General features: G+C 41.9%; 1 protein-coding gene across 2 annotated transcripts in view; it reads left to right on the top strand.

The window, feature by feature from the left end:
* Positions 1-10,682: 10,682 nt before the first annotated feature.
* The window catches only part of nat16 (N-acetyltransferase 16), a 41,771-nt gene continuing 24,897 nt past the window's right edge, over positions 10,683-27,556 (top strand). Inside the window, exon 1 of one of the 2 annotated variants that reach the window (XM_082527681.1) lies at positions 10,683-11,185. The gene's annotated coding sequence lies outside the window, so the exon portion shown is untranslated. The remainder of the gene's footprint in view (positions 11,186-27,556) is intronic. The other variant, XM_082527680.1, reaches the window with a different exon arrangement.

Consider the following 27,556-nt stretch of genomic DNA (forward strand, 5'->3'; position numbering starts at 1 on the left):
GTGTCTGGCCTGTTTATTCTGAAGAAGACTTGTAAGTAACAAACAGCAGATGGCAGCATAGAGCATCGTTGCATCTAGCCTCCCAAACCCGAAGAAGAAGCTGTGTCCCACCTGTGGCCTGTGCCTTCACTTTCCCCTGTGTGTGTACACATGTCGCCAGAGTCTTGCTCTGTTCCTTATCAGGTTAGCCCTCCTTGTGCTTCCATCTAACTTACTGCACTTTTCTGCTCAACTTGAGAACTCAGAGCACTTTATACAACATGCCTCATTCACCCATTCATAAAATCCTTTTTTTCAATGCTTTTTCTACCTAAGTGCTTTCTCGGTTAATCTCACTCTCTTATGAACACTTCAGAGAGTAACTTGAAGTTCACTCTGTTGCCTAAAGATACTCTGGCAGACTGGAGCAGCCAAGGATTGAAACAGGGATCAAAATCATGTAAATCTAGTTGAAATTTAGTGACATAAAATAATATACCACTCATATAAAAAGTCCAAGTATTGTTGCAAAATTAGTAACAGGGTTTACAATTTTTAAAAAAGAGTACTGTTAATTTTTTCAAATCAAATGGGTTGTTTTACATGTAACTTTTGTGTACATTTCTTATACATTACTGATTTTATACTGATTATACTGATTTTCTAACACTGGAAAATAACAACATGTTAGAAATATTCCAGTGTTAGAAGATCAGCACTGCCCAGTGTTAGCCATTGTTAATCTTCAAAACTGACTAGGTTACTTTTAAACATATAACACTGTCAAAAGTGTTAATTTAACACTCAACAGTGTTGTATTTAACACTCAGAGGAGTGGCCCCATATAGACACGCTGTAGTGTTAATTTAACACTGGAGATCTTGCTGTGTAGAGAGGTTTTGGAAGTAGACTGTTACTCTGACACTAGCAGACACACGACTGGGAGCCTTCACAGGAATGGGGCCTCGGTCATAAATCTGCTCTTATGGAATGCACCCTTTATGCAGGTCCCAGGAGGGTCAGAGGTGGTTGCCATAGTGAAGTGGCCAGAAAGCTGGAGAAGAAGAAACCTGAGCTGACATCAGACTTGAGGTCACTCTAAACTGTTTTTGTGTTTATCGCACATAATATAAAGCACTTATTGTCTGGGTGTGGGCTTTCTGTTTGTTTGGGTCTCCTCCGTGAGCAGAGACACGGCAGCCTTTTTTTTTAACTTGAACCTTCAACTGCTTAATACATGTAAGAAAATGCACTTTGAGCATATTTGTCTTTCCTCTCTCATAAAATGAACCCAACATTATCCTCAGTTACGTTAACACAAAGGCATCTGCTGTGATGCTCACACCTCTGATGTTTGCTGATTGTTTTTATGCACAGATATAAAAATATGGATATGTACTGAGAATGATCATAATAATAATGATTCTGACTGACTGAGTAAAAACTGAATTGAACCGGGACCTTTTGAATCAGAAATGGAATCAAATTGATTATAGAAACTGAAATCAGTACCCAGCGCTAGTTGTTTAGCTCTGTATGCCAGCTTGATGCTTGAATAGAGCTGATCCGGTGTGTTAGCTCCTCTGTTAGCGTACTTGGTGTGCTGGTGAAGTTTAGGAGACGCTGCTTTTAATTCTTGCGTCAGTAAAGTCACCTGCAATGATGAGCACAGCGTCAGGATAGTGGTTCTGCTGGTTGCTAATGCTACTGCACAGGTGTCTAAGGCCCGAGTTAGCATTAGAGGAACGTAAACAACAGTGATCATCACTACAGTGGACTCCAAGTGTTGTTCAAGAAATGCACTTCATTATCTGAACATCTGCAAGTGGTGCGACACCACATCTATAAAAATAGGTTGTGGCAGTTTGTTGAATTATTCTATTGTGTGTTGGCACAATGCCCCAGTCAATTAGACTCAGAAAAAAGACTCCCAAGAGTTAATTTCAGACATTACAGGCCACATGAAGCAAATTAATTGTGAAAAATAATGACAGTACAATTAGAAAACGGCTGAAAAAGTATGGCTTGTTTAAAAGGGCTATCAAAGAAAGCCTTTTCTCTCCAAGAAGAGCGTGTTCACATGGCTTAGTCACACCTGAACAACCCACCAGCACGTGAACAAGGCAAACGTGGCTCTATTACACAGAAATGTCTATAAACATGCTCATTTACTCCAAATATCGATGCAGTTACTTCCGACCCTCCCGTCTTTGGACAGTCAACAATGAACCAGCTAAAGAACAACAACAGATGGATATAACATGATGTCAGCTAATGTTAGGCTAGAGTGTCCTAAAAACAGTCTCCTGCTGACAGTTTGTTTACATTCTCACATAATATGACAGCTTATCTGCAATTCAACAATTTTACATTTATTTAGGTATTTATTTTATTTATTGTCATTGTCAAAGAACAATGAAATTGCGTTTGGGGCTTCCGTACAACCCGTAAAAAAAACAAAAAAAAAACAAATACCCCTTAAAACCCAAGTGTAAATATTTAACCCAGTGTGACTTCAGTGCAATGAGACAATCCTTAGCAACAACATGAGAACAAGACAGGTAATGTTCATAGGACATTCAGACAAAGACCTGAGAAACATGACAAACTGCAACAATGCAACCCGTTCAATATTATTGTACTGTGAGATATGATGGTTGTCTATTTAAGAAAGAGGGGGGGGGGCAGGGGGGGAAGAGAATAAAGATATAATGCACCAATGCAAACCAGTTCAGTGCTATTAAGAAGTTGGATATGGTTATTGTCCGTGAGAGGGGGGCAGAGAGGGGAGGGGGGCAGAATTCAGGAGCCTCACAGCCTGTGGCTGTTGGCCAGTCTGGATGTTCTGGCCTGTATAGACCTGTACCTGAAATCCCCTTCAAAGAAAGTCGTACTAATGCTCGCTAAGTTTGAGAGCCTGATCCAGAGTAAATACTGACAGCTGAGCCTTCACTCATCACAGATGAATGACGATCCGAGTTTCTGAGGTGACTCAGGGGTAAAAATTTAATTGCAACACATTTAATTTACACTTTTGATTGCTAAACTGATTGTTAAATGTTGATATCATTAAAACATTTTAAAATAAAGTGTGTACAAAATGGTTTTATACATAAACAGTGCTAGAACACACCATCCATAGCAGGGCCGCAGTCTTTGATGCATCTTGGTTGACTAAACTATGCGATCGTGGCTCAAGAGTTGGGAGTTCGCCTTGTAATCGGAAGGTTGCCGGTGTTGTGCCAAAAAGTGATTGTCTGCCAAAAACTGATTTCCGGTATTTGCCAAAAAGCGATTGCTCATATTTAAAGTGCTATAAGTAACTTGTTGGGCTATAATATGTTAAACATATGTCAAATGCATCCCTTATGGATGACATAAAGTCATCTTGAGCCACAAACAACATTCGTGTAGCAAGATACAAGCCGCAATCAGTTTTTGGCAGCGACTTTTATATAACCTTTATTTATGCAGTAAAAAAAAATCTCATTAACATTAAAAATGTATTTTGTAAGAGTAAGTTGCCCAACAGGACAGCAGAAACGGCAGCAAATATTACAATAGTTCTGTAAAAATATTTTAAGTGGGGATAAAGGACCGGATTGGTTATAATGTAAGTACAAGTTGTAAAGATACTTAAAAAACAGATAATTTTTTAATTCTTTATGTAACCCCTTTGTATCCCCTGTTCACTGAAGTCTATTTACGAACATACGTAAAGATATTACACATAAAAAATACACAGAAACACTGGAAATCAGTTTTTGGCAGACAATCACTTTTTGGCACAACACCGGTTCGAGCCCCGGCTTGGACAGTCTCTGTCGTTGTGTCCTTGGGCAAGACACTTCACCCATTGCCTACTGGTGGTGGTCAGAGGGCCTGGTGGCGCCTCGCCTCTGTCAGTGCGCCCCAGGGCAGCCGTGGCTACAATGTAGCTGCCATCACCAGTGTGTGAATGTGTGAATGACTGAATGTGTAAAGCGCTTTGGGGTCCTTAGGAACTAGTAAAGCGCTATACAAATACAGGCCATTTACCATAAGCTTGTCCTACAGCAGCAACGTTATAAACTAGGAGGAGTAAGAAAACAGAATTCAGTTAACTGCAGTCTGCAATACAAATACCAAGTCTCCCTCTGACTGGCTGCACTTTCATGAACTTAGATTTAAATAATAACTGGACTTTGATTTTCTGACACCTGCAATGCTCATTTTAAGATTTGGAAGTCAGTTAGAAGGCTACAAAATCCATCTGCTTCCAGTCTTCCTCACAAGTTGAAATATGGTAACACTTTTATTGTTGATATAAAGGATATGTCAACTCTACTTAATGTCTAAGGAGCTTGGTAAGAAAAGTTTCTGGACTACTTTAAGTTTCCTTAAAGAAGCTGTTTCAGCTCTAGGATCAACTGTTGGAGAGTCCCAGATTAAAGCCCTGTGGGAGTGTCCCCTCAAGAGGGTCATGGACCCCCTGTTGATCCTCTACCTAATCACATGAGCCTAGGTGTGAAAACAGGTGTGGGTCCCAATCAGCAAAGCATTTGGGTGAGCTCACTGTGAGACCTAGCCCCACCCCCACCCACCCACTTGGTCATTTGTTGCTGAGAACAAATGACCAAGCATGTGAGTGGGCGCTAAGGCGTCTGGGAAGTGTCTCAAAACATGGATTATAGACAGTTGGTGTCGTAGGCTCTGTTCAAAGATGGTCGCTCACAGTGGACATAGATGCTTCTTTCACTCCTCTGTCCTCTCTGTCCAAAATGTGAACATTGGCATCCTCAAAGAGTGACCTTTGACCTTTAGATGCAGATGAACAGCTGAGTCTTGTCCCGTGGAGGTGGCTCTGCCATGTTGTGCGTTTATGAAGTGGCTGTTTGGTCTGAGCATTCCTCTACACTGTGCAGCAAACACCACATTGTTAAGTTTGTGTTCAGGAGTTTTGTCTTTGTGATGAACCAGTTTGTGTGTGAGTGTGTTGCTGGGATGTTTCTCTGATAAACCTGCTACATGGTGATAACAGTGTTGTTCTGTTTGTCCTTCTGATTCTCTGTAACACTTGAAAATAAACATTTTTGCTTGGCTGTTTATTGACCTAACAAGGTGTTTGGATCAATGTTATATTATCAGTATTATACAAAAGCTTGGTTTTAGTACAGATCAGATTAGTTGGATTAAAAGCTACTTAACTAACCACACCCAGTTTGTTTGGTTTGATTCTGTGCTGCTTCTCATCAGAACATCCATGTAAAAGACATTTTATAATCTCAATGGATATTTTATTCCTGGTTAAATAAAGATTAAAATAATTGAAATAACAAAAATAAAAATCTACTCAAAGTGATCTAATGTCATGGTCTGAGTGAGCAGACGGGCATTTCCATCAGTGCCGGAGCACCCTTGGCTCCGCCCGTGGGCAGGACTTCCTCAGCTTCACGCATCTGGAGCTAACTGGGACCATCAGGCCAAAGGGGATTTAAGCTCTGCGCTGCCATCTCCTCTCTGCCAGTTCGTCAGCTACCTGATGGTGGTAACCGGCTCTCACGGTCATGCTGCTATTCTCAAGTAGATTGACTCACGCTGTTTCTTGTGCTTCAGGACCTTTTCTCCAGTGTCGACTGCTGCTCACCACTTGGATCTCGGCTCCTTTCCACCTCACTGGGAAATATTTCCAAACCTGACCTGCCTGTCCTCCTGCTCACTCACCACTTTGGATCCAACAAACCCCAGGTCAGCCGTTTCACCTTTTTCAAATTCCGAGGAAGTGCCTCACCTCCCCCTCATTACCACACCTCCACCTCCTGCAAGTAAGCTGGAAAAACTGTTATACTTACCCTCTCTGGTTATCCACTTTAACCCAGCTCTAACCCTGCTCTCCCCATGTGATTTAACCAGTCAAGCACAAACGTACAGAAAATGCTGCATCAAGCCTTGTAATCATAGCTTTCCTAGTTTTGTTAAGCCTGGATTGACAGCTTGGTGTGATGGTTAGTGCTGTTGCCTCACAGCAAGAAGGGTCTGGGTTCAAATCCACAACCTGGCTGGTTTGCAGTGTGTAATTGTGTGGATACCCTCAAAGGCATCCACACTATTTGAAGGAAACGGTTTCCAGGGCCTAATCCGTGGATCGACTTCCTTCGAGGCGTGGACGTCTATCAGCAGAGAATGTACCTTCACCTATCAGCAGAGAATGTCCCTTAGTCTGTAACACAGTCAAATATATTCTCAAGTAATATTCAAGCATGCCATTCAGTGTGTTAGTACGAGCTCGGGAGCAGCTTGGGAGAACAAGAAAACAGAGACTGCTTCAGATTGTCTTCCCAAATTGACTCAACTTTATTCACAAGTACAACAGTTTATATAGAGGGTAAAATTCATGAGACAGCAGATTATCAGTTTAAACCAGTACAGACCAAGATAAGGGAGCGTCTTCCTGCCCTTGGGTGAAGAAGCATCCTTTGTGTAGTGTATCAGTTCAGCTACAATTGTGATTATCTCAGCGACATATTTTCAAGGCACAAAACAAAGAGTTCTTACATTAGTGAAATCTGAAACAAACCATTTGGCCTCAACAGGCTTCTCCTAAAAGATTAAGAAACTAATGTAGCTGAGGGAGTGATCTCTGTGGTATTTCAACCTTGTACCAGCCTGTGATTCTCACACATCAATTCTTGGGTCAAATAGAAAAATAACTAAAACAAATGGGCCTTATTGAATAACAGAGTTTTCCTGCATAATGTCACTATAAAACAATATCCAGTAAATGCTACCATGGTACTAAAATACCTAACACTATTGAGTTCCTGTTTCTCTTTATTATTCTTCATCTGCAAGTTGCTTCCGTACGTTTTTCGGCGCTTAACTACTCCCTCAGTTTTTGTGCTATTTTCACCATTCAAATCTTAAGAAATTCTGCTCTTTCCTGCTATGACTTTGGTGCTCATAACTTCTATGCTTTTTGAGATATTGAATTTTTTATGCAATATTTTTTGCCCATTTCTTCCACATTATCATTCTGGTCACTGGTTTTCCTTGCCCGGTTGAGCTGTGTTTTAGCTCAGTGAGATGAGCAGCCGTTCTCAGACTGGGAGGCCTGGGTTGAAATCCCGCTTATGGCAACATTTCTTTCAGTTAACAGTTAAACTTTTTTAACTCTTTTCAGCAAAATTTTCAGTTTTTTCTGCTGTTTTCAGAAAAAAAAAACTATTTTCAGCAGAAATTCTGCTTATTCACCTCATTTCTGCAAAAATTTTCAGCCTTTTCACCTCTTATCAGCACACTTCTCAGCTGTTTTTAGAAAAACTCTTTTCTGCAGAATTTTCAGCCTGATTCACCTCATTTCTGTAGAATATTGAGCCATTTCACCTCTCATCAGCACACTTCTCAGCAGCTGTTGTGGATAGGCGTAGCTTTGGGTCACGTGTTGTCGGTAATAGTGATTGTTATATCACCTGTTCACGGCCCGAGGGGAATTTTTGTGAATGAGTGGGTGATGGGGGAAGTCGACTTTCGCTGACCGCTCAAGCTTAGGTTGTGTTTGATCACTGTTTTTCTACGGATTTTAAGGATTTGATAACAAATAAAGGAGTTTTAACCTGGAACTTTGACTTACGTTTTAAACAGCGGGCGCGTCAACATTATTCCCCTATTCAGCTGCTCGGCAACTCAAAGGCTTGACAGTCGCCAATAGCAGCTTCTGCTCATTTGAGCAGAATTGTCAGTCTCTCCACTTCTTTGTAAGAATGAGTTTGGCTCAGTGGAGGGCCAGGTTTGAATCTTGCTCAGGGCAACATTTTTTTCACCTGTTTTCAGCAGAAATGTAAGTTTCTTCACCGCCATACAACTTTTTGCAAGTTTTCAACTTTTTCAGCTTTTTCAGCAGACAGCTTCAGCTTTAAAGCGTCTGAAGGAAACGGTTTCCAGGGCCTACTCCGTGGATCGGCTTCCTCCTATCAGCAGAGAATGTCCCTTAGTCTGTAACACAGTCAAATATATTCTCAAGTAATATTCAAGCATGCCATTCAGCGTGTTAGTACGAGCTCGGGAGCAGCTTGGGAGAACAAGAAAACAGAGACTGCTTCAGGTTGTCTTCCCAAAGTGACTCAACTTTATTCTCAAGTAAAATTCATGAGACAGCAGATTATCAGTTTAAACCAGTACAGACCAAGATAAGGCAGCGTCTTCCTGCCCTTGGGTGAAGAAGCATCCTTTGTGTAGTTTATTAGTTCAGCTACAATTGTGATTATCTCAGCGACATATTTTCAAGGCACAAAACAAAGAGTTCTTTCATTAGTGAAATCTGAAACAAACCATTTGGCCTTCAACAGGCGTCTAAAAGATTAAGAAACTAATGTAGCTGAGGGAGTGATCTCTGTGGTATTTCAACCTTGTACCAGCCTGTGATTCTCACACATCAATTCTTGGGTCAAAGAGAAAAATAACTAAAACAAATGGGCCTTATTGAATGACAGAGTTTTCCTGCATAATGTCACTATAAAACAATATCCAGTAAATGCTACCATGGTACTAAAATACCTAACAGTAAGTGTGGTGTCTTTTTGGGAAAACGTATTACAACACACAAAGTGAGTTAAATAGTGGCTGTGCTTGTGATGCTAACACACTCTTATAACTGTTGGAAGACGTTAACTTAGAGATCAAAACTGTGTTTTTAAGGTCACACATGAGGGATTTGTTGCTTTTACAGCAGTAACTCGGTAAACTTTATAGAAGATGAGGTCGGTGGTCTTTAGCTGAGACTTCAGCCTCCTCTGATAGGACTGAGGCACAGAAGCTGCTGCTTTTTGTTTTCTTTTTCTCATTCAGAGTTTTAAAGAGAATACTGAGAAGTAAAAGCTGCACAACTGATCTACAGAAACACTTGAATCTCCAATCAGTCATATTATGGTACACAGCACAGATGCTGCTTCTAGGGTTAGGGCGAGGCAACGGGAATCACATTTTTATGAGTCGTTTGTATTTAGGTTGTTTCTGATAGTATCACTTCTATATATTGCATGTGTAAAAGAAAGCAACACCTTATCTTATAGTGAAGAACCATCATTAAACACTGGAATTCAAAGTTAAATCGAATAAATATTCTATAAATATTATTTTAAGAATTACTGTCATGTAGATGAAAAAAAGAGACAGCTCCATTCATTCATATCAGCACAGAGAGAGAGAGGTGCACTGTGCTGCATTAAAATTCAAACTGAGGGCAGATTTTTCAGCTCTGACACGGTTTGCTCTTCAGTTGAGTTGAGTTTTCTATTTTTAAAAGAAAACGTTATTTGCTGCACAAAGTGACTTCGTCCTTATTCATCCATCCACAGCTCTGACGTATAGAATATATTTATACTGCCAAAATAAAAGCTAGAAAAATACATCCAGTAATTACAAACAATATGATTCTTAACAAGTTTTTTAACATGTTTTTTCCTTTACGTTACCTTTTTTTTTCTTTTTTTTGTTATTTCCTCAGAAATAAACCTGAACCTGTATCTGTGAGTGTTGTGACTGTCCTGCTAATCGGACCTTTTGTGTGTAGATCTTTCCTAAATCCTGGTTACGGACTACGAGAGGAGCTGGAGTTGTACAGAAAGTATGGAGCACCTCTTACCGACCCCTGTTCCCCCATGGACCTTGGAGACCCGGACCCCTTTCCCCTGCACATTGCATATATCCACTTGGTGTTTGTTGTTCACTGTAAATAAACGCACTGTCTTTCGCCTAAGCAAAGTCCCTTTAACAAACCTTATGAACAGTGTTCTTCATTTTCTTTCAATTTCACAATTATGCACCACTTTGTGTTGCATTGTGTTTGTATCACATAAAATCCTGTTGAAATACATATAATTTATGGTCTGATAGTTATGCTAATGTTGCTGTCACTACAATTATTACAGAGATTCAAAGAGTGAAGAACTCACATATGGCACGCACAGTCCTCAGCTGGTACAGGACTGCACTCAAAGGACTTATGATGCTTGAAGACAGAATAATAATAATACACAGAATAAAAATAAATATCAAACATAAAGAAAGAAAATCTTGGCTGCTTGTAAGTTATTTCATTCATACTGTTTGTGCATTCTTCTTCATAGCATGCAGGTAAACGCACACAGGACTGATTATTCAGTGACTTTGTCCTCAAACTGTGGAACCCGGTTTTATTCTAATCCAGTATTAATGTTCTCAAGGATATAATTTCTGGTTTTGTTGTTTTTCAATAACACATTTCGATGATACACTGAATGTTCTGTTAGAAATAAAAATATTCTTTTAGTTTTGATATAGTGTTTTTAACACAGTCATTACTCAAAATTACAAAAAAAATACTAATTAGTAAATAATTTTTTTTATAATTAAGTGTTAAATAACCACAATGATTTTTTTATATATAATGAATGAAACTCCAGAAAATAAAAACTCGAAATAAATCAGCAAGTTATAAAAACTGAAACGGAAAATCGAATTGATTTGTTAACATTTGTGTGACTTTAATGATCCTTTGATGTCGCCTGTTTTCATGAATTGAATGAATGGCGGTGTTTTATTCCACGCTACAGGAGGCGAACATGACTGGATGTCCTGTCCGAGAAACTAAACAGTTCTTATGGCCGCCAACCGGATCCTTCCGGGTCACTGTCCTTAGTGAGGACCCTTCAGACCGGGAAAGGTCTGAAACACTAACAGACTTAAACATTTAAGGGGATCTGTAGTGATACACTGTTACAAAAGTCCTCTAATTGTCGCACACTGGGGAATGCGAACATTTCTGCAGCGTGAGAAGAGAAATCACAGCTCGCACCTGATTATCTGCAGCGCATCTTGACCTGAGTTCATTTTTGAGCCAGCAAAGGACGAACATGTCCGCTACACTGATGCAAAATGGCTCACTGCTGCTCCTGCTTGGAATTCTCTGCACGTCCCTGATGGTGTCAAACTCACGCAAACGGACACACAGAAATAGCGGAGGGGGAGGGGGATGCTGAGCCGCTCCAGTGAACCCAGTATGGATGCTGACGTAGGAAACTGGGATGGGCGGAGCTTGGGGTTCGTATTGAATCTCCGGGGACACCGGCTGGTCTGTGTCGTTCATTCATCGGTGGAATTATTCTGCTCCGAAATTAGCCGTTCCACCATCAGCCATCCTGACTCCTCCGAACACCGACTCTAAGGACGCTACTCCTGGCCATCCTCTGTGGTAAGACCCGAACAGCGTAGGGCTGGAGGCTCGGCAGCAGATGCTGGCTCAGCGCTGTCCTATATGTTGTCTAAAGGAAAATTACCAGCTTATACTACCATCCTATACGGGCTGCGGGGCGCGCGGTGCTCAGCAGGCCGGCTCGCTTCGTGATGACGTTTTGATGGATGCGAGTTATTTTAATGGGCAGTATTGCAGTATTCTATTTTTGGTAGTATTGTTGCAAAACAGACAACTGCATCGTGTTCTGCGTTATTATTCTTATTCTTATTGTTGTCCCTCCACGCATATGTCCTCCCGTTAATCGGTAATACCACTGTTATTACTGTGATTACGTTTTTCTCTTTTGGAATTTCGTAATAATTTGTCCGCATGATTTAAGGCCAGGGTTTACTTATTAATCCACAGCGTCACATAAGCAGAAAAATGTATTATGCTGTAACGCGCTGAACATTTCAAAATAAAAGCCCTTATAGTTAATTTTAGAAAATTCATCTGATTTTGAGAAATTGCCACATTTCAAACATAAAACGATCTTTAGGACTTCGTTAGTGTCAACCTGCTATCTCTACTCACATCTTTTAGACGACCTATTCAATTTTTTCACAGCGAGGAACAGAGAAGTTCTGACAGTAACACAATCTGCGTCCTTAAAAAGGACAGTGAGTGACTTCATGTAGACCTTTTTGGGCGTTTCTTGCTAATATTCTTGAACATTTTTTGTTTTATTACCTACCAGCTCATTAAGGTCTAGTCTAATTCTTCTGTGGTTTAATAGATGATTGATTCAAACTGAATCAATTCAACATTCATAAAAGGTGAAAGCCTTTCTACTCTTCATCACTCTGGAAAGGATGAAGAGTGGAAGGTGGTTGATCCAGATCGTGATGCCCAGGAGAGTGGGCATTGGACCTTTTGACCACATTGTTAAGCATAGTCTTAGAGAGGGTCAGGATGCCTGAGGAATGGAGAATATCTTTCCTGGTACCAATTTTCAAAAACAAGGATGTTGTACCGTGGGATAAAGCTTATGACTCATCGCATCGAGGAAAAAGTTGTTGAGGCTATGCTAAGAAGAGAGGTGATGAGCAGTAATTAGCAGTGCGGCTTTATGCCCAGACAGAGCCCCACAAATGTGATAATTGCTTTGAGTGTTGAAGTGTAGAGAAGGAGTTGCACGGTGTCTTTGTAGCTGTGAGAAATCACTCCAAGACAGGCATGTGGGAACGAGAAGTGTCAGAGACATATGTCTGGCTGGTGCAGGACACGTATATGAGGACAAGGAGAAAGCGATGAGGTGTATGTAGAAGGGACAGTTGGGTTCAAGGCGGAGGTGGGATTACATCAAGGATCTGCTCTGAGCCCCTTCTGGTTCACAGTGGTGATACAGAAGAGGCCAGGCTGGACTCTTTGTGGACTAGGATGGTTTTTAGAGATGGTGGGACTAACATAAACCAGAGGCTGAACTGGAGCTGTCAGGGGTATGACCAATGGGAATGACCAGAATGGACAGGATTAGAAATGAGCATATCAGAGGGACAGCTCAGGTCAAGCATTTTGGAGAGGCAAGGCTGAGGTGGTTCGGACATGTGCAGAGACGTAGTGGACATGTAAGGATGCTGAAGATGGAGGCAGAAGAAAGAGAAGTTTATGATTCATAGATGCAGTGAAAGAGAATATGCAGAGGGCTGGTGTGACAGAAGAGGGTGGTAGGAATAGGATGAGATGGAGATGCAGATGATCTGCTCTGGGAACTCCTAAAGAGAGAAGCCAGAAGGAGGGGAAGTTTGAATAATTATAACAGAAGGACCTTAGTAAACAGCAGGATGAGGGCTCAGTCTGCATTTTCAACCCAGCTCATCTACCGTCACACATCTCAGAGAGGGATCCACGCTTAGTTTTTGGGATTGGGTTTTTCTCTTACCCAAATTAAGGCTTCCACTGAAAAGGTGTGGCCTTTCGTTACTGAGTAATATATAGCAGCACAGTTACTTCATGACTCAGTTACGTAGTATTGATTTGTCACCAGGTTTTGGTCATCTTTCAAAAGGTTTGTTTTCTTGCTTTTTCTATTCTTTCAGGAGTAAAGGAAGAGTGTTGATGTGATAACAGTGAACCAAACTGCCGAAGTGTACATTTAACAAACATTCTTTTTTCCTCATTAAATATTTAAAAGCATTTTGCATACTGAGTCAAATAACCCTTAAAAAATAAATGAAATAAAACTGACTGAGTGTGCACAGCTCCACTGTTCCTCAAAATCAGCATTATGGCAGGTTGAAATTCATCATTAAATGTCATAGCATTTTTTTCTGTTCCTTTTTAATCTAGCACATTGTTAAGAATGATATGTTTACCATTCATTGAGTGTCTTGGTATTCAAACAATTTTCTAATGCTTAACTATAAATGAGTTGAAATTCTTGAGTAAACATGAAAAACATTCAGAGACTAGTACAAACAGCCATCACTTCACCCAGCATTCTCAGCCTGTTATAGGCCAATCTCCAACCTTCCTTTTATCAAACAAATCTCCAAAGAATTGTTAAACAGCTAACAGATCGTCTGCAGAGGAAGAGTTTCATCAGGATTCAGCTTTAGTGAAGGTTACTAATGATCTCGGCCTCTGACAGTGGACTCAGCTCTGCGCTTGTCCTGCTAGACTTCAGTGCATCGTTCGATACTGTCGACCAAAGTATGTTAGTATATAAAGTAGTGCATGCCATAGGAAGTAAAGGTGCAGTGGTTTGAATCATATGCAATAGACTCCTTTTAATTTTTCCAAGTAAAGTCACACACCACGTTAAATTCCACAGGATCCCGTGATGGGACCAGTTCTGATTACATTATGCGTAAGAACTCGATGACCTCTAATTTCCTGCTTCTACATTTAGATAAACTGAGGTCATTGTGTCTGACCAGATACTTATTGTGCCTGGAATTAACTTCACTGCCAATAACACTGAGGAATCCTGGAGTCGTGTTCGGATCACCCTAGTGGAGCTAGGTTGCTCTAAGACTTACTTGTGAGTTTTCAGCTTTCATGACACTGTTCTGTGAAATAAGCTTGGAGTTAAGAGATAAACACGTTCTCGAGTTTCACAATTAGGCTTAAAACGTTCCTTTTCGAGTTGGGGCTGGATCAGATGATCGAGAATCCTCCCGTTGTTACGCTGCAATGGGCCTAGGCTGCTGGCTTCCCAGGTGTTTGTTGCCCATACATTTTTGACTCTCTGTGAGCTTATGAACCACTCTGCATTTAATCATTAGTGTTTAATCATCTTTGGCTCTCTTCTTCAGTTTGTCCACCAAAGATTTCTTCCAGTTAAAAAGGGAGTTTTTCCTTCCCACTGTTGCCAAGTCCTGTATTGTTGGTTTTCTCTGCATTATTGTAGGGTCGTCACATTACAATAGAAAGTGTCTTGAGGTATATAAGCTATATAAAGATAATTGAATTAAATTGAACTGAATACATTCCAGGGCTCCAAAATACAAGCTAGCTGAAAGGTTTATGTAATTATTCTGGACAGTAAAAATCACACGATGGTCATTAAAACGGGTTCAGACTTGATGATGATTCATCTCCCATATCATGACCGCATAAGATGGCTGAACAAGTATTGGTATCATCATCAGTATATTGATCCTGAATTTACATGGTATTAAATTAATACTAAAACGTCCATGATCACTAATGCTAATGCTCCCCACTTCAATCACAGATGATAATAATAAAACGGTAATAACTATTCAAAAACATAAAAAAAGGGTAAAATCCGAAACTGCTGCACATGAGATTAATGCTGCAGAAAATCGTTTACTAGCACGATTTGTGAAATAAATATTTCAGTTAAATTAATTATTTTAACGCTGCCTGCGCTATCAGTGTTATTCCTAATGAGGGAGGCTCTACTTTAACTTTAAAATCAATGCCTTTAAAAATTAACGGTGTGTGTTCTGTGCTCCAGAGGCTGCACAAGCGCCAAAGAGACTGAAGGTTAGAAACATCTATAAAAACACTTTTACATTGTCTGCATCACCAAATACAAACGCACCCTGTGACGAATCAGCAGAGTGTGCATGTCATGCAGTGGTTTTAGTAAAATATGGCTCAACACTCGTACATATAAAACACCCATCAGCGATGACATGTTCCACTTAACACATGCAGAATAAAAGGATCAGTGACAACACGGCGCCTCCAGCTGATTTGAATAGAGAGAGAGCTTCTGATATGAGCTGATCTCTTTTGACAGTTTGGTATTTGGAGTTGAAAGAGAGGAGGCATTATTGTATTAATCATGCAAGTGAGAGAAAACACAACACGGACATCCTTCTCTGTCCACTTTTGTCAACAATCTTTTTAACACTGTTTCTCTGACAAAGGCAGTGGACGTCAACACGGGACGGTTATGTGGACAGAGATCCGCTCATAGTCTGCTACCCTGGGTTCAGATGGTTGAGAGTGAGCCTAACAGGTGATTAAGTCAGCGTGCACAGCTCGTTACAGTGATAGGCTTTATAGTTCATGCTTGTGCTGCTTCCTCACCAACTCATCACCAATGATTCCAATCTAGTGTCTGATTGTGTGCTTGTTGTATGTTTCATAACGAATCACGTGACTATGTACATGGCTCTTGCGTAATTGGGCTAAGTGGATTTGTGCTTGTTTTAAAGGACTTTGAGACCTCTATAATATTAGCCGACAGAGACCTCATGCATAACAGTGTTTACACATTATTGATGTTCGAAGTCTTTATGTCTATACTGAGCTGAGCAGCTCACAAAGATGCAACTAAAAAGTGCAGGTGGAGGCTGCACTATACAGTGCTGTGAAAAAGCATTTCCCCCCTTACTTGCATTTTTCAGATCATCAAATAATTTGTAATTTTAAACAAAGATAACCAGAGCAAATACAAAATGCAGTTTATTAATGGAAAAAGCTAAAAACTGAACTGTGAGAAGTCATAAAGTAAACCTATAAACTGGTTGCATTGCTCTTGGCTGTCAAGCAGTTGCTATAACTGGCAATTGATATTTCACGTGTCTGAATGAATTTTGTCCCACTATAGTTATCACAGTTATTTTAATCCAGCTGCAGTGGATTCTACATCCTGTGTAAGGTGATGTCAAAACATCTCAATCAGATGTTTCTGGGTTTCGGATTTGACTAGGACTCTCCCCAACCTTTGTCCCTTTGGTTTTTTTTCGTTTTCAGTGGTTTTGAGTAGACTTACTGTTGGGTTTTGGATCATTGTCCTGCTGCAGGTGTTTAAGCAGAAAGACAGCCCAGGAAAACAAATAAACAAACAAAAACCCATCACAGAACATCCAGCCTGTTCTCACTCCCGAGGTGTTACATCCCGATGATTTGTCACGTCCCGAGGCGTTCCTGAGAAACGCGAAAGGTGACCTTCCACGTTCTTATGCTACACGCCGGGTTATGGATGAAATCCAGTTGACTGATGCTCCCGTGGTAAAACACGTTCCAGCCATGTATTCCAGCCCAAACTCTAACCTTAACCAGCACATTAATGATGTTAGACAGTGTTTTCCCAAGACATTTAAGTAAAATGAACGTACATATTTAGATTCATTCCAAACAGTTCTCATGTTTCCTCGTTTTTCCGATCTCGTGATTGAGGGACGTGTTGGGTACCCAGAAGCGTAAGATGTTGACGGTTTGTCACCCAGCGTATGTAAATGTTACACTTTGGGAGACAGAACGTGTTGGAACATCACACTCTCTTCATTAGTTCCCTTTGTGTTGCTTGGTGTCCTAGTCTTTTCTGCGTTTGTCCATTGTTTTTCCATGTTCCCCTGTGTAGCAATGTTGGCTCATCAATAGAGGGCGCTAGGACGCCACTCCCATAAAAATATCGTGAGAAACAACTATAAAAATAAGTTTTCAATGGATGAGTTTGCTCGTACGTCATGTTGCCTGCCCTATTGGCCAAACATGATTACATTCTGATGATTTTGTAACAGCCAAATGGGAGTCTGTGGACAGACTGCAGTTTTTTCCAGTCACAGGGGTCTGAGCCTGAGTGTCTGTTGGAGCTTTGAATTTGCCCCTCGGGCTGCAATTTTGTGCATCCCTGACCAGTTGGCATGGACTGCCTATCTTGTTTAAGAATTTGATTGGACAATTCAATGTTATTCACACATCATCACAGCAGGGGCACTCACTCGTTCGCTACTGCTTGCCTGAGGATGGCGACTTCAAGCGCTCCAGCAAGTGAAGTTGGTTAGCTGGATGTGGTGTGAGCAATGCCTTCTTTTGCATTATGTGTCTGCTGTTGATTTGTCCTGGTGCCAAATTGTTTTGGACCACTACAGGTGTACGGGGCTTAAAGCACTTAACAGAAAACTGCAAAAGACACAAAAGTAGCCACTTGGACAATTGCATAAGGCTACACCTCTTTGGCGGGTTGAGAACAGTCGAACAGCTGCATGAAAGCTGTTGAACTGGCAGAAGAAAGTACGATGAAGAGGTGACAAGAAATCAGCATATTTCTGTCTAGAGTCATAAGCTATGCAGAGCCTATGAGTTGTGTTAAGGTTCAAAATATTGGGGATGGAGACAAGAGAAAAACCACAATAACAACACTGGTCCGGTCGGGTTGAGTCAAACGATGATTTAATGATCACACACGTGGGAGATGGACACTGATGCAGACAGCCTCAAATCTCAAAGTGGTGGAGCATTGCTCAAACTCTTATAGCCTCTGGTTCTCCCATCTTATCATAAAAGCCTAAACATTCACATTCTTTCTCTCACACGGCGCCTAAGCTACGACCTTGGCTCCCTGTTTATCTGCTCGTGCTGAGTTGGGGCAGAAAACTCCAGCATGCTCTGTTCTCTTCTAATCAGACAAATAAGGCGATGACTTTCTGCGAACAGTATTTCTTATAACTCAACAGTATAATGCATCATAAACAATATCATTCATTCACAATAAATCAGCAGTCTAATGCAATGCAAATCAGTTTAAATACTGCAATAATTATCACCTTCTTCTAATTCAGGAGAATAATGCCAACTTAAACTACATAATAATTCACAATCTTTATTTCGGGGTCTAACATGGCATAAAATAATATCATAATTTTACAGTTGGCTTAGATATTAGTGTAGATATTTGTGTTTGCAAAACTGTGTTGATTTTAGATTTGTGTGTTTTCTCCTGACCTTTTGGCTGTTTTACACCTTTTGTTTCACCCGTCGGCGGGAATTGATTCGAGTTTAGTGATTCTGATTCCTTGTTGATTCTCTTGTCACCACCGTCGCTAATCAGCAATAAAGACATTACATTCATGCAAATTAAATGCATGCTGTGGGTCAAATTTTTGTGCATGATTGTTGAGGTGTTTCCCCTCTATGTTGTGATCACTGTTGGAGTCATTACTCACAATTATTACACGTATTGCACAGAACACGCTCCTTAAATGTAATGCAGTACTTTACTGAATTACTTAGAGACGCTGTCTCATAATCACCATTTAACAATATAAACCTGAGGCTACAACTCCACACAACAACACAAATCCTTAATGAGGACTCTAAGATATTTCTCTTAGTAGAATACAAAGCTGACCGCACAAAGCAAAGATAAAAGCTGTCGCCGCGGTGATTCTGCTTTAGAAAGGTGAACAGGTAGAAATGGAGGCTGCAGCCTGACTGGGTAAGGACCTGGCTGCTGGGGTCAGCTTTCACTCAGCTTTCACTCTGGGTTCTTGGCTAGCTTAGCGTTAGCATGCTGTCTTGGCAGATGCTTGCAAAGAACCAAAGTTGTGTCAGGAACATAATGCAGCTGTTTCTGCCCTGGATGCAGTTTTCCACCTTACCATGTATCTCGTTTTTTTTATGGAATAAAAATAAATGCCCTGCGACAGCCTGGGGACCTGTCCAGGGTGCACCCTGCCTTCACCCTGAGACAGCTGGGATGGGCTCCAGCACCCCCTGCGACCCTGTAAAGGATAAGCGGAAGTGAATGGATGGATGGATAAAAATACATGTCCATATCCATGCTCTAGACTGCGTCGCTATATCCTCCTCTGACACGATAAGCGGGATTGATAGGCAGGCAGACTCATAATTCCAAGGAATTGGACTATCAGGAACCAGCTTTCTACAAGAACTAGTTCTTGATTCTCATCCCTAAGTTAGGTATGTTTCCTGTTCAGTTGTTTCTTCCTGTTTTATTGTTGTAATGTTGTTTTCTGCGTCTTGTGTTGTTACTTCCCCCCACTTCATTATGTCTATAGTTTCCAGCTGTGCTCCCACCTGCTTCCTCTTCCCGCATTATCTTATGTGTACTTATACCTATCTTTTCCCCGTTTTCTCATCTTGTTTCTGTGGTTCTTTTTTCCCTTTTCTCCTCAGCCTCCTCTGTGTATACCTGTGCATACTATTTCTTAGCTCCGTGTTCCCTACTGTACCTGTCAGGGCCATCGCACACGCAGTCACGCGCAGCGTTGTCCTTGGAAATTAATGACTGCACATGTGCTGCAGTGCAGCTTGGTCAAACAGAGAGGAAAGATGAGAGGGGGTGAAAGAGGAGAGAAGTAAAAAAAGAGAGGGGGGTAGGATTGCAAGAAGGAAGAGGAGTGGAGGTTCTTTTTTAAAGAAGCTAAACAGATGGTTCAGGGAAAGCTGAGGTTTGACAGAGTATGAACTTCAGATAAGCATTAAGACTTACACAGAAAGAAAAGAGGTTTTCATTGCTTGCAGATAGCCCTCAGTCGAGATGTACTACTGTGAAACAGTGCTTATTAAAACCGTGTGTAACTGAGCAAACTGCTTAACTCACGCCTTTACTCTTATCTGAAAATGGACAGAGCAGACCAGAAATACAAAACACAAAGCTGTCATTCCTGCAGTTTTCTCACCTTCTAGTGTTTCATCGTATTTATAACACCCACTGAAAGCTGCGGCAGTAATGACACAGATAATCCAAGCCCATCCCCCACACCAATCGCTGCCTCCCCTTGACCCTCATTCATTTTATAGACAGGCAGTTCTTCATTATTAGTCAAAAGGATTCGTTTTGTTCACGAGGTTTTCTGATTGCTTTGAAGGTTTTGCTAATGTGAGGTTATGGAGAGGTTATGATCACCCTCAAGACAAAGAATAGTGACAGAGGGATTTGCTTAGTGCTGTGTGTACATCAGACATATAATCCACTAAGGAAAGAGTAATACATTTGTTAGCAATATGGGTGGTGGTTTCCTCCATGCCAAAATATCCATGCATACTTCAGAAAACAGAAAACAATTCAAATGTAGCTAATTACTGTGACTCTGTGTAATAGCTTATCATAGGTACTTAATGGTGATGCCGGTCTTGTGCCAAAAAACGTTCTCAGTTTATAAAATTGTTCTTGAGTGGATTCTGTCGCTGGCTGATTCTGCAGGCATGTAATAAACTGAAGGGGTTAGTTAGGGGTGAGGTGAGAAGAAGAACGCACAGGAATATAGGACAAAAGATACACCGTGGAAGAGAGCCAGAGTTGAACAGTGAAGGTTTTAAGCCTAATCTTAAAAGCAGAGAGTCTGTCTCCCAAATCGAAACTGGAAACTGGTTCTACAGAAGAGAGCTGGTCTTCCTCTTCTTCTACTTTTAAATGTCCTGGGAACCACAAGTGAGCCTGCAGTCTGAGAGCCACGTGCTCTATTGGGGTGCAGGTAGCAGAGAAGAGAGGTCAATATGGGGAAATATCCTCTCCTTCTGTTACATTTGAGTCATTTGAGTCATAAAATGTTTCTTCCACTGAAAATGTCCAGACGAACATTTCTTCTTACCTGGATGACTAAACATTCATCCAGATGTATATAATGTAAATAGAATGAGTCTCAACACTGGAACGCCATAATTAACCTCAGGGTGTGACGGCAACACTCAGCTGTTCATCTGCATCTAGAGGTCAAAGGTCACTCTTTCAAGGATGCCAATGTTCACATTTTGGACAGAGAAGACAGATGGTTTGAAAGAGGAGTGGAAGAAGCCATTTAGTGAGCGACCATCTTTGAACAGAGGGCGGGGCTTACGACACCAACTGTCTGCCATCTATAATCCAGATGCCTTAACGCCCGCTCTCATCCTGGGCCATTTGACCTCAGTAAATCACATGATAGGGTGAGTTCAAGTTTCACAGTGGGCTCACCCGAAACCTTGGCTGATCGAGACGTCTTCAAGGAAACTTAAAGAAGTCCAGACGCTTTTCTTTCAGAGCTTGATTGTTGTCATTGGTACTGAGGTGCAGAGACAGAACACTTCTGGGTGCCAACGAGGGCAGCAGGGGGCACCTTCTGGCGATTTGGCATTAGGCTGGTGTTGTTGAAGGTGACCCACAGAAAGATGACATAGACAGACTTTATTTAATCCCACACTGGGGAAATTTTACCCTTTACAGCAGCACAAGGGACAGGAGGAAATGGGGAATTAGAGATATGTTAGAAAAACAATAAACATAATAATAGTAGTATCCTGTGTTTGTATTATACAGCTTGATTGCTGTGGGATGAAGGATCTACGGTAGCGCTCAGTCCTACAATGGGGCTGTAACGATTTACTGCTGTAGGAGCGTCTCAGGGCCTCCACGGTCTCATGCAGAGGTTGAATGTTGTTGTCCATGACGGACATTAGCTTGGCTAACATCCCCCTCTCACCCACCTTCTCTATGGAGTCTAGGGGACTGTCCAGGACATAGCTGCTCCTCTTCATCAGTCTATTAAGCTGTTTCCTGTCCCTCTTCGTGCTACCACCTCCCTAACAGACAACCACATAAAAGATAGTAGAAGTAATCAAAGTGGCATTAAAGGTCCTTAGTGGTGTTCTTCACACCCCAAATGTCCTCAGCCTGCCCAGCAGATAGAGCCACGTTTGGCCCAGAGCATGAACATTGTGTAGCCAGTCCAGTTTATTGTTATGGTGAACAGCTGGGAATTTGTACATGTCGACTACCTCGATGTCGAAACCATGGATGGTCATCAGTGCGATGGGGGCTGGTTTTCAGTTAACCACCATCTCCTTTGTCTTATTGGTGTTTATGTGCAGGTGGCTGAGTTCATACCAGATGACGAGGTCGGTGATGACCTTCCTATACTCCAGGTTGTGCTGTATACCAGTTGGCAGACAGCATGGACTGTCAAATGTCCATGCAGTCATTTGACAGTCAACCCCTGCTGATTCCAGCTTCTCCCTCAGCAGTGCTGGTTGGATTGTATTGAAGGCACTGAAGAACTCCAAAATCATGGCCCTCACAGTGCTTCTAATAATCCAACGGTAAAAGTGGTCTGTGCAGGAGGAAGATGACTGCATCATCTACATGAAACAAACTGCAGGTGGTCCAGCAGCATGCGCACCAGAGGTTGGATGTGATCTTGAACAATCTTCTCCTGGGTCTTCTTCAGGTGGGAAGTTAAGACCACAGGTCTGAAGTGGTTAGTCACCCTGGGGCATACAGTCTATGGCACTGGGACCACACAGGAAGTCTTCTACAGGACTGGGACTTTCTCCAGAATAAGGCTCAGCACCGTCAGGCCTGTTGCCTTTCTGGTTCTGAACTTCTTAAGTTTCTTCCTCACCTTGTCAGCACTCAAGGAGGGGGTGGGGTGCTATTGGCGAGGGAGTAAAGTGGTGAGTAATTAGGCGTAGAAGTGACATATGGAGTGGAGTGTTCAGGGAGGGGGTGGGGTGGTGTGATTGGTCACAGGGAGAGGGGGAAAGTGTGTAGCAGCCTTGGGTGGTGTTAAGAGGGGGCAGAGCGGAGTCTCTGAGTCAAATGTATGAATGAATATCTCATAACTGACGGATTGTTAGGGCCCGGTCTGTGTTTGTTTAGTTGTTTGTCCTACCACACTCCAGTGAAAAAGGAAAGTTTAAAGTCCTGCAGGTATCTGTCCCACCATCAGAATCAGGGTCGTGTTTATTGGCCAAGTATATGTGCAGACACATACAAGGAATTTGGTTCCGGTAGATGGAGGCTCTCAAGCACAGCAATCACACACACACACACACACACACACACACACACACACACACACACACACACACACACACACACATACGTCTATATATACATTACACATGCATAGACATACATACACAAAGCTGTGTAAACCAACTATAAATAACTAATCTAAACTTCTACATAGAGCTGGGCGATAGACCTCGCCGCTCTTGTCCTCTTAAAAAAAAAAAAAGAACAGCCAATCCAAATTAAGTACTGCAGAGCTGAACCAGCGGCACGTCACGTGACTTGTTACGTACAGCACAAGTGCCAAGCCGCACCTGTATGTGTTTGGGAAGCAGCCAGTCACCGTGCCGCCTGGGTAATGGAGGAAATGAGTGTGCCGACTAGAGAAAAATCAACCGAGCGTGACCGAAGAGAAAACAGATGATGGTTCCGATGCCGGAGAGATTGTCGAACGGAAGAGCCACAGAAGCTCCGTAGTGTGAAGGTATTTCGGCTATTTCAAGTCTGACAAAAAGCAGAGTAGCGTGCACTGTAAATTGTGCCGAAAGCAAGTCTGGAAATACAATAAAGCGGTGCATGCTCAATCTCTGACTGGATGCGCTGATTCGTCATTCAGCTTTTGTCAGACTACAGTAACTGTTAAAACTGTTTGAAAAGCTCAGCTATACAACAAGGAGAGATTGAGAATTTCCTTTTAGTTCTCAGTTTATTTGATATTGACAAAAGTTAGTCAGTTTTGTCTGTTCTTCTGTAAAACAAACTAAGATTTATTTTTAGAATTAATATTTTGTTTCTAAGTGGAATTGACAATTTAGTCTGTTTCGTTTGTTCTATTTTGAAACTTAAACGCTTTAGCGGCTGCCTTTTGTGTAGTTTGCAATATTTGCCTTTATTTATCTGAAAAAGTCTCATGTTCCTTAAGTACATCTACCCTGTTGAACTTATTATGGGAAATAAATATTTAAATAAAAACAAGCTGCTGATTATTTCACATTTTACTTGTGAGCAACGGCACATTTAAATCTTACAAATATAGTTATTTGGCTTATATCGTGATAGATATCGTTATCGCCTGAAATGAAAAAAACATATCGTGATATGAAAAAATCTCATATCGCCCAGCTCTACTGTCATCTCTACAGTCTTAAGAGTGTTCAGCTCCAGATTGTGCTGACTGCACCAGAGTACCAGCCGCTCAACTTCCTGCCGGTATGCAGACTCATCACCATCCTGAATGAGGCCAATGACAGTGGTGTCATCTGCAAACTTTAGGAGTTTAACAGCCGAGTTCTTGGAGGTGCAGTCGTTAGTGTAGAGGGAGAACAGTAGTGGTGAGAGGACACATCCTTGAGGGGCACCAATACTGAGGGACCGGGTTTCAGAGGTGATCTCCCCCAGCCTCACTTGCTGCTTTCTGTCTGTCATGGAAACAAAGCTCTGCCTTCAATAAAGCAGTCTTACCCACTCTTGAAGTGGCTTGCCATGCAGTTAGCTGGACGTATGGAATCACTACTCTTCAGTGGAGGCCTGCTTCAGACTGCTTCATCCGTTGAGTCATTGTTTTACCAGATGGAAAAAAACCTGACCTATAAACAGGTCACAGGATCCATCTAGTCACATATACAGTTGTGATACAGTCTCACGTACTCAGAACATTCAGAGTGAACAATCAGTATCCGTGTAACCTTTATCTTAATTCAACTAGCTCTGCTGTACAACAAAATAAATCACTGCAGCATCATATCCTTCTATGTGAGCTGTAATTCTATCAACTTGAAGGCCTGACGATGTTCACAACTCCTAGATTTAACACTTAGCTGCATTTGGCAACTCACTGTAGCTCACTGGACTTGCACATTATGAAGATCTCAAAGAAAATAATGACTAACATGACTAAATTATTTTTCTGTTTTTCTAGCTGGGCTACAACCTCCACCATTGAACTCATGCATGCCACGTTGCATGGCAATGGTTGAGTAATTACTATCTGATGGGACTAAACATGCCAATCAAATGAATGATAACCTTCATCCAAAATATATGTAAAAACTGTGGTTAAACCCTGAAACAGAGACTATAACATTGCGGACCCCCATAACGCGCCAGCTGCAGGCCCAAGGCTGGAGCCGAACAATCACTCTCTGATAACGACTGTGTTACGGCTATTCTTCCCATCCCATGCAAGGACACCTGGGTTGGCTGGAGGACTGTTTACTTAGCCTGATAGGGCGAAGGACACTGTCTCAGCTGAACTATGGACACGCACACACACACACTTACACTGATAGGCACTCACTCATCCCCCTCCCCTTCCAACGCCTTCGATGCTTGTTTCCTGCGAGGGAATGCAGCGGCTGTGTGCCGCGCTGGAATGGTAGCGCTGTGCAGGGCGGCTGCTGTGTTCGCTTCGGATTACTCCTCACCCCCCACCCACCCCTGTGGCTTGTCTGTGGACATTTATGTGCTTTTTGTGCAAAGGAGTTTTTTTGTTTCCTGTTCTCATGCTGTCCTACCATGGAAGCACAGCATGAGTAGGGGTCTCTTTTTTCCTCTTGCACTTTCCCCACTGTAGTGTACATTTCAATGTTTTTTTTCTCTGATTCTACCAATCTCCGACCTGTATCCCCATGTAATGTTTGTGCTATATGTGTAAGGTCGGGGGGGGGGGGCAACCATTTCACTGCAGGGCAACCTGCATGTGACGAATAAAGCTTTGATTGATTGATTGATATACCACAGCTATTAGTGAGTGCCCAGGTTTCTCATACTGAACGCGTTTCGGCTGTTCTCAATCCCTAGTTGAACTCAAACTCCAGGCCTCAAGGGCCGGCTGCAGGTTTTAGATCTCATCCTGGGTCAACACACCTGAATCACACGATTAGTTCGATATCAGGCCTCTGGAGAACTTCAAGAAATCTTGAGGAGGTCATTTAACCATTTAAATCAGCTGTGTTGGATCAAGGACACATCTGAAACTTTAAAATACAACTCTTTCAGTCTGCAGCTCTGCTGGTGGATTTTGGTCTGCAATGACGATTTCTGTGTCACGACGATGGCTGTCAGATACTGGAAGAGTTACTAAATCTGGACTGTCAACAGGGAAGTTACATGACTGGTCAGTCTGTGAGATTTGGTCTGGATATTATTGATCAGAGTCTGAGACACGTTGCTGGCTTAAGTCCTTGTGTCTGCCTCACAGGCTTGTCACTACTCTCTGTGGATAGATAGCCTCAGGGGAGTAGTCCTGATGCAGTCTCAGGAGTGGAGTGGAGGTAACAACCAAAGATAAGTTTGCAAACCCAGTTATTTCAGTCTTGGTGGAATTGTATGTGCTGGGTTTTTGATTGTACGTTGCTATGGCAATTGCATACTTAGTAAAGTGATCAGCAATTAAAAGGATGTCTTTAGTTCCACTTTCGTCTGGTTTGAGAGAGATGAAATCCATACAGAGAGTTCAAGTGGCCTTGTAGTACTGATGTTGCCTAACAGTGTGGCTTTGTCAGGGAACGCCTTTCTGCGCACACATCTACCACAGGTCTTTATTTCCCTCTCTGCATCATAGGCCATTCTGGCAACTAAAATGCCTGCTGGCAAGCTAATGTCCAGCGGATCCCAAAAAGCCCTTTGGGAGGGTGATATTGGTCTTGGCTGTCTCTTGATCTAAACCTTTTGGTAGATTGAGGATAACCATGAATCAGATCATTGAGGGACTTCACAATGCTGGAATAGTCTTTTAGAGACCTTCGATAATATCCAGCAAATCCAAGAAAAGATCACAATTCTCTGAGATCTCGAAGGACTTTCCAAGAACAAAGGGCAGAGATTTTCTCTGGATGTGTCAGCTCCATTTTGGGACACTACGTGCCCCTGGTACCGCACTGAGGTCTGGAGAAACACACACTTTTCAGGTGATAACTTTAATTTGAACTCTCTGAAATGAGTGAGGATCTCCAACAATCTTGCTTCATGATCTTCCAGGGTTTTAGAGAACACAATCAATTTGAGAAAAAAACTAGCACCCCTTTCAAATGCATATCCTTCATGCACTTCTCCATTAGGCTTCAGAATGTGTTTGGCGCATTTTATGAATGTGCGTGAATGTAGTTAGAAAGCACTACATACAGAGAAAGTGCTTGTGGGAATGGGTGTGATTGGGTAAATGAGTCATGTTGTATACAACGCTTTGAGTAGAAAAGCGCTGTATAAGAATCAGACAATTTACAATAAGTAGCCAGGGAGAGGGAGGTCTGGGCTCCTCTGCTTAGCCTGCTACCCGTGTGACCCAGTGCTGGATAAGAGGAAGAAAATGGGTGGAAGGGTGGATCATTTAGCCCAGAAAAAAGTTTGTTGCCCTATAAAAAAAGCCTCCGTAAAACCCATCACAGCACAGA

Source organism: Aulonocara stuartgranti (assembly GCF_965226115.1).
Source record: "Aulonocara stuartgranti genome assembly, chromosome: 3".
In the NCBI taxonomy this organism is placed as follows: domain Eukaryota; kingdom Metazoa; phylum Chordata; class Actinopteri; order Cichliformes; family Cichlidae; genus Aulonocara; species Aulonocara stuartgranti.